The sequence below is a fragment of the Phyllostomus discolor genome, chromosome 3 (genome assembly GCF_004126475.2).
Source record: "Phyllostomus discolor isolate MPI-MPIP mPhyDis1 chromosome 3, mPhyDis1.pri.v3, whole genome shotgun sequence".
In the NCBI taxonomy this organism is placed as follows: domain Eukaryota; kingdom Metazoa; phylum Chordata; class Mammalia; order Chiroptera; family Phyllostomidae; genus Phyllostomus; species Phyllostomus discolor.
In genome coordinates, this window is record NC_040905.2 from 206,926,582 (window position 1) to 206,939,769 (window position 13,188).

General features: G+C 38.8%; 1 protein-coding gene across 10 annotated transcripts in view; it reads left to right on the plus strand.

Annotated features, from left to right (window-relative positions):
* Positions 1–321: 321 nt before the first annotated feature.
* The window catches only part of GAPVD1 (GTPase activating protein and VPS9 domains 1), a 62,685-nt gene continuing 49,818 nt past the window's right edge, over positions 322–13,188 (plus strand). The window contains exons 1-2 of one of the 10 annotated variants that reach the window (XM_028505830.2): positions 322–498; positions 4,789–4,897. The gene's annotated coding sequence lies outside the window, so the exon portion shown is untranslated. Of the gene's footprint in view, positions 499–2,415; positions 2,506–4,788; positions 4,898–13,188 lie in introns of those variants that run through there. The other 9 variants (XM_028505866.2, XM_028505857.2, XM_036022229.1 and 6 more) reach the window with 9 other exon arrangements.

Here is a 13,188-nt window from a genome sequence, read left to right on the forward strand (position 1 = left end):
GTGGAGGAGGAGAGGGGGGAAAAGGAGAGGCAAAGGTTTGGGTTTGGAATGATGTGTCCTGGGCAAGTGACGATTGTTATCGAAAACGTAAGCGCTCTGAGTTGTTTCACTTTACACAAACACTTGTGCATTTTTCACGTCCAGCAGTACCGTGAGCAGAAGTGAGAGTCTGTATTTGGTGAAGACCAGTTTCCCGGAAAGGGCTTCGCGCTACTGCGGTCGCCCAAGACCGCTCCAGCGCGGAGCCCAGTCGGCGCGCTAGAGAGGAAGGGCCCCCGCTGGCCGCCCGCCGGAACTACCGATCCCAGTGCTCCCCGCGGCGCCGCGCACGCGCGATGGCGTGGCGGCAGCGCCACCTCAGGACGCAGAGAAGCCAGCTAGCGACTGGCTGCGACGGCGGCGGCGGCGCTGGTGGCAGTTCGCGGCGAGGGCGACTGCTCCGAGGCCGAGTGACGATCGGGTGGAGATCTAGGTTCCTTCCCCTGCTCGATCTTCTTGGTGAGTGTCGGCCCCCTGTTAACCCGCGCCGGGTGCACGGCTTCCTGTCTGGCGACCGGGCTGCTCCGGCCTTGGGCCGCAGCCTGCGCCTGACGGCCGGGCCGCGGGGTTCAGCTGACCCCGGGGCCCTTCCCTCCAGTGACTGGGGAAGTGGGGGTGGGCAGAAACTCGGCGAGACCGAAGGGAGAAGTGTTGCGGAGCGCTGGCGCCAGGCGGCCTGGGGCGGGCGAGAAGGAGGGTCGCGTGGGGGATGGGATGCGAGGCGAAGCAGGTAGGGAACCGAGTATTGGGGGCGAGAATGAAATGGAATGTCTTTTGAGTGCGGCCGATGAAGGTGTTGTGCCCCGGGGACTCTGGCCAAGCGGGACTCACCTGTCTGGCGGGCAGCCCACCTGCCATATACACACACTCTACTTGGTGTCTCTCCACCGGCTGTTGGAGGTATGGGAGTGAGGGACAGTCGGTTGCTTCCATCTCCTTTCCCTCAATCTCACCTTCTGTTGACTGGCAGAATTTAAATGGGTGCTGGCTAGGCAAACCATAGAAATGAGCAGGGCTCTGTGTATAAATCTGCGTAAAAATAGGGAGGCATGGTGATTTGTTCAGGGAAGAGGTAGGTCAAAGAAGAGTTCAGTGTTTTTATTTTAAAATTGGTGACAAAAATTAGTTTGAGCAAGGCTTTGAACTAGGAAGGGTTTTTAACCCGAGATTCAGTGGTTGATGAATAGAACCGGGTGGGGGGAGGGGATAACTGTAATTTATTATTTTCCTCAGTTATGAATGTAGACAACAAAACACAGTAGAATTAGCAATGCCTGTGACTTTGTCACCGGTAAAAATTACAGATATTATTGTATCACCTTTACAGTTATTGCAGATAGCTCAGAATATCATTTACGCTTTTAATTTCTTCAGATTTATGGTATTGTTAGACCCAGTGTTAAACCTTGTTGTGTAATGTAATGGTCAGCCTGCACATATGTTACTACGTCAGGGTTTTAAAAAATTGTTTTGCTAACAGTTCAGTGTAATTGGTTTCCTTTGTAATCTCATGTATTTAATTATGCATTTAAAAGCAATCTGAGAAGGGTTCCATAGGCTCCACCAGACTGCCAAAGAGATTCATGGTAAATATTTAAGAACTCCTGAAGTAGAAATAAGTGTTTTGGGATCTGTAAGTCTGCCTGGAAGAATAGTTGAATCATTGGATGAGAAAGAAGACAAGCAGATGAGATGATAAATGTAGATAAAAGAGGGAATTTTGTAATCAGGGGGTAAAAGAAAAGCGTTTGCTGCAATCAGAGTAAGAGTTTTGAAAGATAGAATAGACCGCAGGTGTTTCACTCAGGGTCCTCGGGAATCAGCAAAATAATCAGAGGAGGAAAGAATAGAGAATACTTTGGCTTTAAAATGTTAGTATTAATGCACTTCCTACTTCCGAGTGATGAAGCCCTCCAGACCATTGCGTGAGCCTGTGATAAGAAGTTTTAGTGGGTGCTGGTTTTCTTTCAATCATGTGGATAGCGTGGCTTTTAGAGAATTGTCTACCCTTAAGTGAAAACCCCAGGATCTCTCTTCAGCTGTATTTTCCTATTGCTCTTACCTTCTTCTCATATGTGATAGAAAGTAAATGTGCAGATTATAGAGTTGGAGAGTTGGTAAGGGTTTTCTTTTATCTTTTTTTGAGATTCCATTAAAATTTTTAAGAAAGATATATTTATTTGCTTTTAGAGAGAGGGGAAGAGAGTGAGAGAGAGAGGGAGAGAAACGAAGGTATGAGAGAGAGAGACATCCATCTGTTGCTTCTAGTATGCACCCTGACTGGGCACTGAACCCACAACATAGGCATGTGCTCTGACCGGGAATCGAACTGGCAGCCTTTTGCTTTGTGAGACGACACCCAGCCAACTGAGCCACACTGATCCGTGCCCATTTAAAATGCTTGCAGCTCAACTTCATTTTTGCATCAGACTTCTCACTGACAAATGACTCAACATTTTTTTTAGAGTAGGTGTGACTTGAAATTTGCACCTGTTTGTAAAGTGCCTGTCAGCATCTGGTATGAGATTTTTTTCTCCACCTCTAAAATAATAGTAATAATGGAAAACCACTGCTGCACACTTTTTCTGGAAAAAAATAAAGGAGGGATATGGAAGGGTGAAGAGTATTTTATGAGACAGGTGTTGGTGCTGAAATCGTAGTTTATGTTGTATTGAACACACCATTTCACAGATCACTGCCTTGGAGAGGTTTTGCCTGGTACTTTGCTGTGTCCGTTGTCAGTCTTTGTCCCCTGTCCCTATATTTATAGCATCTTCCTATCATATACTTTATATATTTATTTAGTATTCTTTTATATATTTTTTAAAGATTTCATTTATTTTTAGAGAGAGAGGGAAGGGGGAGAAAGGGAGAGAAACATCAGTGTGTGGTTGCCTCTTGTGCCACCCCCACTGGGGACCTGGTTGGCAACCCAGGCATGTGCCCTGACTGGGAAGCAAACCAGTGACCCTTTGGTTTCCAGGCTGGTGCTCAATCCACTGAGCCACACCAGCCAGGGCTACTAAGTATTCTAATTTTTGTCTCCCCATTAGACTGTTAGCTCTGTGAGAATAGGAACTTTGTCTTCAAAGGATTAGTGGCTGGCACTTAATTAGTAAATGCTGATTGAATTTGAACTTTTTTATTTTATATTTTTTAGTTTATAATTTTTAAGTCTTACATTTTTTAAAAGACAGGAAATTATTTTCCAAACACCTTTTGGTGCTTTTGTTGGCATTTGGTTTCATGTAGGACTAATTATTCTTAGTTATGCTGCCAGGTAGGTTTATTATTCTTAGTTTGCTATAAGGATGTAAAGGAAGGGTGTGGGTGAAGTTCTTATTTTGTTGAGGCTCTTTATGTGATCCTAGGTTGGTATAAGTGACTCCAAATTTTTCACATCAGATGGATAAAAATTTTTAATGTCTGATAGCATCAAATATTAGCGAAATGTGGTTGAAAATGGTAATTTAGAAACTGCTGAAGTTTACATTGGTACAGCTGCCTTGAGAGACAATATTTGCAGTGCTTAGAAAAGTTGAAAATGGGCACACCTCCCTGGTAATTTAATTTCACAATTTCTGGAAGGCAGTAAGAATAATGGGAGGTGATGACAGAGGGGATGATACCTGTAGCTTTTATTTAAAAACCAGAAGCAACTATGACAGTGTTTGTTAACAGTCACTTCTGGGAGCCAGAACCCAAGTGGTAAATCATTCTTTGTATCTTTCTGTTGATTTTGGTTTGGAATCCATAACTTTTAAATGTTTCCCAACTCTTTGAGAAAATATAAGCCTGTAGAGGAGTTACAAGAGTAGCTCAATAAACACACATACATTCTTCATCTAGATTCAATAGTTGTTAACATTTGCCATGTTTGGTTTCACAAACAACAGACATACTTTGCTGGACCATCTGCCAGTTAGGTATAGGTACCATCAGCACACCTTTCCTGGAAATGCTTTAGGATGTATTTCGAATAACAAAGACTTCTACATATCTACAATTCAACTGTCACCCTCAAGAAATTTAACATAGATGCAATATTATTTAATATATAGTATATATCTAAATTTCTCCAGTTGTCCCAATATTGCCCTTAGTTACTCAGTTTTTGTTTTCAACCCAAGGTGCAATTAAGGATTTTGTATTTAGTTGCTTGCTTGTATCTGAAGTCACTTTTCACCTATTGTTTTGGGGTCTCATGACGGTAAGCATCCAGACAGGTTTTGTAAGATGCCCCTCAATTTGGATTTGTCTGAACGCTTCTTGATGATCAGATTCAAGTTTAACATTTTTGGCTGTGCAGGTGATTTTAGGTGTCTTTCTGTGTATCACATAGAGGCATGAGATGTCAGTTTCATTATTGATGAAAATTTGATCGTTATTGTAAAGGCACCCCTTTTTCTTTTGTAATTAATAAGTAGTTATGGAGTGATAATTTAAAAACTTTCTCAAAGTCATGAGTAGATAATAGACATGCCAGTATAAAGGGTCAAGGAAATTTAGATTGGAGGTACTTCTAATAATGAGAGTGGGAGATCAGGGAATGGATGTATATAGGAGATGGGATTTGAACTGGACCTTCAATCACAGATGTAATTGGCTATAGGCATATTGGAGAAGGGCTCCAGGTGAAGGGAACCATTGAACAAAGACAAGGACAGTTTTGTAAATTAAATTGGAGATCATTTGAGTCTTTCCTCTCTCCTTCACTTTCTCCCTCATTCTCTTTCCCTCCCTCTACAGGGAAAAGCTCGTGGTGAATCGGGAGTCAGTATACTGGAGAAGAACCAGAGAGCAAACAAATCGGGTTTTGAATTCCTTCTCTTCCACATAATAGCTGAATGAATAGGTGGTAAGTTATGTGACTTTTCTAAACCTGGTTTCTCGTCTGTGAAATGAAAGTGATAAATACCTATCACATAGGATTAAATCTAATAATAATCATGTATGAAAAGCACCAGCAGTGTGGCTTTCACTCAGTAATTGCTAGTTATCATTTGGTGCTCCAGCTCTCAGACTGCTTTCTCCCTTTTCCACCTTGGTACCACATCCCTGACCTTAAAACAAGCCCTACTCTTCTGGTGCCTTCTTGGCCACTGTCACGATGCTGTCACTTCCCACTTCACCCAGCTGGCCCCACTATGAGTTTGTGAGCTGCTTTCCAGTGATGGCACATAGTGCCTACCACCTTATGGGGTGATGTAGCCTGATGTTATCATTCTGGAAATTGTAACAGTATGTATTAACTTCTTTTTTGGCTCAGTTCACATTACAATATTTGCCACTCTTTGAATGTGATATGCTTCAGTTTAAATTAGTTTTATTTGCAAAAATTACCCCTCGTATTTATATGAAATTGAAGAGGGAAAGTGGATATATCCTAATGGTAAGCCAGTAGTTGGAAAGACCGGTACTTGAAAACAATTTTCTGAAATGGTTAATTAATTCTTTTCCCTTTCAAGTTTTCTGTTTTTTCACCCCATATATTTTCTTTATTTTTTTAAAAAGATTTTTTTATTTTTAGAGAGAGGGGAAGGGAGGAAGAGAGGGAGAGAAGCATCAGTGTATGGTTGCCCCTCGCATGCCCCCTACTGGGGACCTGGTCCACAACCCAAGCATGTGCCCTGACTGGGAATCAAACCAGCTACCCTTTGGTTCACAGGCCAGCACTTAATCCACTGGGCCATACCATCCAGGGCTGTGTTCTTCTCTGGAGTTAATTTTTTCTTAGCCAAGAAGGATTTCAGCATTTTTTTCACATTCGAAGTGCCTAAACTTGTGTTTGCATAGAATTATTTGAGGTTTTAACTCTAAGTAATCCTGATCAAGATGTTTTCATTTGTAAAGGAACTAGAACCAATAATTTCTGTATTATAAATACATGTTAGAAGAAGCTTTAGGGACTTGATTTCTGTTTTTTAAAATTATAGACAAAGTTTCCTTCTTTATGCATACCTACATTTTCTGAATTTTTCAGAATGTCTTATTATGTATAATGATTTTGTAAAAACATTTTTAGAAAGGCAGGTTTTTATTGTTCCTAAGCTGAAACTGGGTCTTGAACTTGCAGTACAGTGGTCAAAAGAAGTGGTGAATATCTTTTGATACTTCAGGTTCTTTTATTTAATATACATGAATGAATAGTTGAGCAAATGTTTAAAAATAAAAAACGGGCTTTTCCAGGCGTCTTCATAGTGTCTTTTTTCCTTCAAAGTTTGAATATGAAACTTCAATGTATACACCTTTTTTACAAGCCACTTTTTAAATGTAAGGCTGTAAGCATACTGTTGTAAGTGTGAAAACAGGCAAGATGTCTGCTCATTAATCTAAGATGACTGTCCTAAAGGTGCTTGCTTGGTCTTGCTCCATGTAATGCTGGTACACCCACGCTGCAGACTGGTGGAAAGCATGTCGTCAAACATGTTCAGTTCTTTTTTTTTTTTTCTTACTAATTTGTTTTCAATATATTTTCTATGAGTATTTGAAATGATTAAATCATGGTTTTCCTATTGGAAATTTTAAAAGATTAAGAAGTTAGTCAAGGGATGTTAGCCTTTTTCCTATATTTTCAGGATCAGAATCAAACTTTCTTCCCAGGCAATCTTAATTTTTAGTTTAAAGCATCAGTTCTTTTTTTTTTTAATGGATTTTAGGGGGAGAGAGAGAGGAGAAAGAGAAAAAACATCAGTTTGTTTTTTCACTTATTTATGCATTCATTGGTTGATTCTTGTATGTTCCCTGACTGGGGATCGAATCCTTAACCTTGATGTATTGGGATGATGCTCTAACCAACTGAGCTACCTCACCAGGGCCTGCAATCTTAATTTTATTCAAATACGTGTATTTTTGAAGTTTTTAAGACTTAAGCTAAATTAATTTATTTTCAGCCCACTTTGAACTGGAACTGTCTGCTTTCACTTTCTAATAACAGGACTGTGACCCATCTCTTAATTTTACTTCCATTATTTATAAATCCTGACTACTTTACAAGAATACATTAGGTCTAAAAGTCATAGCACTTAAGGCATAATTGCAGTGTGTTTATAAATACAGATTTTTTTACCAGAAAAACTTAGGAAAGAATAGATGGATTCTTTTTGAAAAATTATCTCATTTTTATCACCTCCTTTAGAACCCAAGGAATCTTTGATTCCTTTCAAACAAAATGCCTTTTAATGTCTAACTATTCAAGATTATGATGGGTCAACTTGGATTCTGATGGAAAGTGACTTAATTAGGCTTTTTTATTCCATCATTTCAAAACATCATAATAGTAATGATAATAATAGCTAATATTTATTGAGTTATTTTTTGTTTTCTAGGCATTATATAATCTATTTAAAATTACTATATTAATAATTCTGTGGAGACATCTTAATGGTTTATTTCTTTTGGAAAAAAATATTTTAACTAACTAGGTAATTTTGTGTGTGTGTGGTCCAGGAAGTTCCTTTTAGGTTAAACACAGTCAATGGTAGTAATCTCATTTGAAATTGGATAATGGATATTTTAATTTTATGAATCACCAGTCTGGTAAACATGACGGAATAGGCCTGACAGCCTGCTGTTGACACTGCTTCTCTTAAATTTTCGGGTGGACTTCTGGGTTTTGAAACAGGCTTTACCAGTAATACAACTCAGCAGAAATGTAGCTGAAGCTTCCTCAAAGCATGTGAGTGGTGAATTCTTCCTCTCAAAAGTTTGCCGAGGGTTCCAAGGGTTTTAGGTTTTTCTTTAGTTATTTGGTTTATCTTGATCTCCAGATTTATATATGTCTGAATGAGTTGTCATTAGAGAGTATTGAACAGGAAATTAGATTGGTGGTATTTAATTACAGACTAATACAATTAATGGACATTTATCTAATTGTGGAAGTTCTTGATTCCCATTTCCTGACTTGGTGGATATTTTTGTATCATGTGTTGCCTCTGGGAAGTAAAGGGATATGATTTTGATGCCTTTGTAATTCTGCTTATTGGTGTGTAGCTTGCTATTGTTGAAGTATGTCTAGAAATTAAGGACTGTATTCTTTTCATTGAATGAAAAATTTCATGTTAAATATGTTGTTATTCACAGAATTTTTCTGGCTCTGGGTGTTTAAGTAATTGCATCAGCAGATCTTTCAGTGGGGAAGAACTTAGGGCCAAGTTTTTATGTTTTTTTTTTTCCCCTAAATTAACTAGCATAATAAATATTCTTTATTTAAAAAACAACTAAAAACAGTGCAAAAATGAAGGCTTTTCTTCCTCACATATACATATACATACTATATGCTTTGGGTTTTTCCTTTTTTTTTCTCCTAAAATTATACTTAATGCTTGTGTTTGCTAAGTGCTTTACACATATTAACCCATTAAACCCTCCCAACCCTGTGAACATACCCTATGAAGTAAGTTCTATTTTATGTCCATTTGCAGATGAAGAAAGTGAGGCATAGAGAGGTAACTAGCCACAGGTTACACCCTGAGTTCCAGCAACACTGAGATTTGGGCCCAGGTAGTCTTGCTCCAGGGTTTGTGTTTTAGCCCTGTGATGCCTCTGGGACCGTACCGTGCATATGGTGCTGTGGTTTGCATGTTTTGCTTAGAGATACGTGCTGGACATCTTTCCGTGTACCTCCACCACCTTCTTAATAATTGCCTGCGTTTAGTATTCCAGAATAGGGGTGTACCATAACTTACATTCGTGTCTTTCAAACTCAGTCTCCTTTAGTATTACCAATCCCAGTGGTAATGATTTCAAGAAATATTTTTTCAAATGAAATAGGTTTATTTATAAGTATCTTTATATGTCTTAATACACAGATAAAACATTGATGGGAACTTGTGATTTTTATGTGGTTGCATACAAATCAAGGAATATTTTTAAAAGTCAAGATTTGTGAATTGGAATAGTATTTGCTAAGTAATGCATATTAACTGTCCAGATGTTTGCTGTTCTCTCAGTTGAGTTGTATAGTTTAATGTGGCTTAACCCACAGCCATTTGTTAAGCACAGGCTCATTATTTTTGTGATTAGCCTGTCTTCTTTAGCGCTGGAAAATTAGTCATGTATTGGTGGTAAAATCAATATCTGTTTGGATTTTACTACTTACTTACTTTTGTTAGGGTCTGGAATTTTGGTGTCATAACAAGAAGTCTGTACTGCTGATTTGAATTTTGGGTATTCTGGTTTTATATTACTTGCATCTTCAGAGTAGTCAGCATTTCAATTTCCTGTACTTGTGCCAGGAACAGTTGTTACTAAGTCCATTCTTTCTTCTACAACATTTTACTCTTGTTTCAAATATACCAACTAAAGATACTAAAGTATCACTTGTTTCCATTTTTATTCACAATGATACCCGTTTCTCAATTGTGAGGAAATCCTTTTTTTTTTGGTTCATTAATATTTCAAACATGCTCATTGGAGAGTTAGTAAATATCTTCAATGTAAATTTAGTTATTCCTAAATTATTTTGGAAGTGAATTAGCAGCAGATTGGTTGATTGCTAACTGGAGCATTGCTCTTTATCATTCAGTCATTTATTAATTATTTATAAATTCAAACATTTATTTAGCACTTGCTAACTGCTAGTCCCTCTGCTAACTAATGGGGATACCAAGAGGACTATGTCCCCACTTCAGGGAGGTTGGCGGTTTATTGAGATAACCTTTTGTTGCAAACAGTGTAAAATGCTGTGATAGAGATGAACCCAAATAAGAAAAAAATCTGAGTCGAGAGAGTGACCAGTAATGGCTCCTCGGTTTGAGGTTGGCCCAGAAGCCTAAGTGGGATTTAACTGGCCAGTGAAAGGAGTGGCAGGAGTAGAGTATGTATAGGAATCTGGTCTGTGAAAACCACTCGAAATTGTCATGACAATGTCATGAGAATGTAGGCCCCTCCAGAGCAGACCTTAACTGTCTTATTCATCAGTGCTTAGCACCTAGAAGGTGTTTAATAAACATTTGTTGAAGGAACTGTGTTAAATAAAGTTTACTGTGCTTGTCTGTTCATATTTTTTTGGAAAGAAAGGAACTCAGCCCTGGCTAGTGTGGCTCAGTGGATTGAGTGCTGGCCTTCGAACCAAAGGGTCGCTGGTTTGAGTCCCAGTCAGGGCACATGCCTTGGTTGTGGACCAGGTCCCCAACAGGGGGCGTGTGAGAAGCAACCACATATTGATGTTATCTCCCTCTCTTTCTCCCTCCCCATCTAAAAATAAAAAAGAAAAAGAAATGAGCTCGTTATTTTTAATATCTGACCCTTTTTAAGTCATGTGGCTTAATAGGACATTACAAAACGGGTAAGCAACTGTTCCTGCGCTGAAGGAGATTAGTCTTACAAGGGAGCACACATGCAGACAAACCCTTGTAATTCAGCACGATTATTTATGTTTATAAAATATATGTGCAAGGGCCACCATCTCTTAAGTGGATTGGCTAGATCCCAGAAAATGATGGGTAATATAAATCTTCAAGTTAAACTCATTTGATTGATAAAATACAGGAGCTAGCATTGTAATAGGTTGTTCACTGGTAAAAATGGCAGTCATGTCCTTTTTTTTTGTCCTATCACATTAATCGGGATATTATAAATACTCTGAGGAAACTGCCTATATAATGAACAAAAAAAATCATTGACAAGGTAAAAGTTCTGCCTTGAGTAACATCATGATTTTCACCAAATCCGCATATTACTTATACTATTATTTATTTAATGCCTTCTTTTAAGGACACACTCTAAAAATATTTTGAAAGAAACTTGATGTTACTACTAGAACAAAAGGCTAACATTTCTTACCCTAAGTAGAAAGCAACTTAAATATAGTATAAACAAAACAATGTTATAAAACCTCACTGGCTGCTGTTCATGGAAGGTGCTTTAATTAGAAGGGCAGATTAGCAAGTGTTAGGGAAATGTTGAAGGCAGATTGGCACTTTGCTTAGATTTTCTCCATGATGTAAACAGAAGGACTGAAAGAGATTCAATGGAGTGGCTTTGCCTCTTAGTGATTTGGTGTTCTTTAGTGTCATGGGGAGAATAATGACGTCCTACATGGTACAGTCATTCACACGTCAGAGTTGTCCCACGTGAACTGTACGTGAGCTGCACGGTTCAGTAGTAAGGTTGACGAGGAAATTATCCCAGTTTTGAAGATGATGAAATGGAAACTTAGGTGAGGTGACTAGCCACTGAGCACGTGGCTGGTAGTTGTGAAAACTCAGTCTCAGCTGCTTCAGACTGCAGTTGTGGCGGCATCTTGGCGGGTTATTTTGTTTATTTGAAGTCTAGCTATTACTTAGAGTTTAGAACTATAAGATATATATCATTAGCTTGGGATGCCTTTAGACATTTTCAACAAAGAAAACATGAATCATGATTTTCATTCCATAAAACATTTGAAATAATTTTGTCCTACCTTAGAGTCCTTCTCTTGGGTCACGGGAGTTTGTTCAGGCATAGTTGCTAACATTTGTATTGGATAGGCCAAAAAGATAAATTTTTTTTCTGTAAAATAAAAGACACATTTTTCAGTTTTACCAATAACTTGAATATTGATTGGGATATTTTGAGTATGTTGGCTATCTCCTGCATGGTATAATGTTGATTGTTCTCAATTATTATCTCAATTTGATCACTATCGACTTCAGTTTGTCTGCCCTACTGGAGCATTGTCCAGTAAGAAATTTCCAGCACAAAACTTTGCAAAAAACTTTTGACACGTTCAATCAGTCACAGCACCTTCTCCATACACTGCACAAATCTTTTTTTGCATTTCAGTTGTGTTTTTACCTTTCTTGAAATAATAAAGCAGCCCTATATGGTGTGGTTCAGTAGATTGAGTGCTGGCCTGCCAACCAAAGGGTCATTGATTCAATTCCCAGTCAGGGCACATGCCTGGATTGCAGGCCAAGTCCCCAGTAGGGGGCACATGAGAAGCAACCACACAAGAAACACATTGATGTTTCTCCCCCTTTCTTTCTTCTTCCTTTTACCTCTCTAAAAATAAATAAGGTGTTTAAAAAAACATTAAAAAGGAAATAATAAAGCATAATATGCCAGAAACATTGCTTATTTTCCTCCATCTTCAATATTAAAATTGTACACCAAAATTCACCAATTTTGATAACTTTTAAAAAAATCCACGTTGATATGGCAGCTGTCACAATACAATCCAACAAAATTGTTTTGAATGAAGTTAAAGACAACTAAGTGCTACCAGAGCCATGGTACAGAAAATAACCAAGTGATCTTTTTGGTCAACCCAACAATATGTGTACATATCCTCCTTGGAACTTTTCATGTGTTTTCTAATTCACACATTTCACCTTATCAAGCTGTGCTTCCTTTCTGTGCTCTGTGTTAGAGGAGGCATGTTTGCTTATCAGGAGTTGGCAACCCTTTTCTGTCAAGGGCCAGATAGTAAATATTTTAGGGTTGTGGGCCATATGGACTCTGGCACCTGTTCAACTCTGCCACTGTAGCATGCAAGCAATTAGAGATAATATATAAACAAATTGGACTCTGTTCCAGTACCACTTTATATATACACACAGTCAGCAAGTTGAATTTGGCTCACAGGCCTTAGTTTGCCATTGTGAAAGGATTTAGAAACCCAGTGTACTTCACTCCTTCAACTAAAATCTTCCCGCTGTCTTCATAACATGAGTTGCAAAGCTTAAAATCTGATGTAACTTTTGCAGAAATGTGATAAGCAGAACCCAACTTAATATTAAAGATTTTCAAAGTCTAATTTTTGACCATTCCAAAAAGAAATTATCTAATTTGGAAAATGCTTGCAAATTTCAGGAAACAAATTCTTGTTGTGATTGACATGAACAGAAATACACATCAGGCTAAATTAAGACCCGCTGGTCCAGGGTAGATCTTGATGGAGTTGGCTGTAAAGGTTGATGGAAGGAAGAGGAGAGGATCTGCTTCCCACATACATGCAGGATTTTCTGGGGTTTCCATTTTTGACTCCCGCTGTTGGAAGCCTGGAGAATTAATCAGGGGAGGGTCTTAACCGAGCCCATAGGCTCCCTTCTGACTTCCGCAGGTGAGTTAGTACATGCTGGCACTACAGGGAAGTCTGTGGCTTTTAAAAGGGACTTGGAGGGATTGGGAAGGTTTACAAGGTCTGTTCAGATGGTATCCACCCAT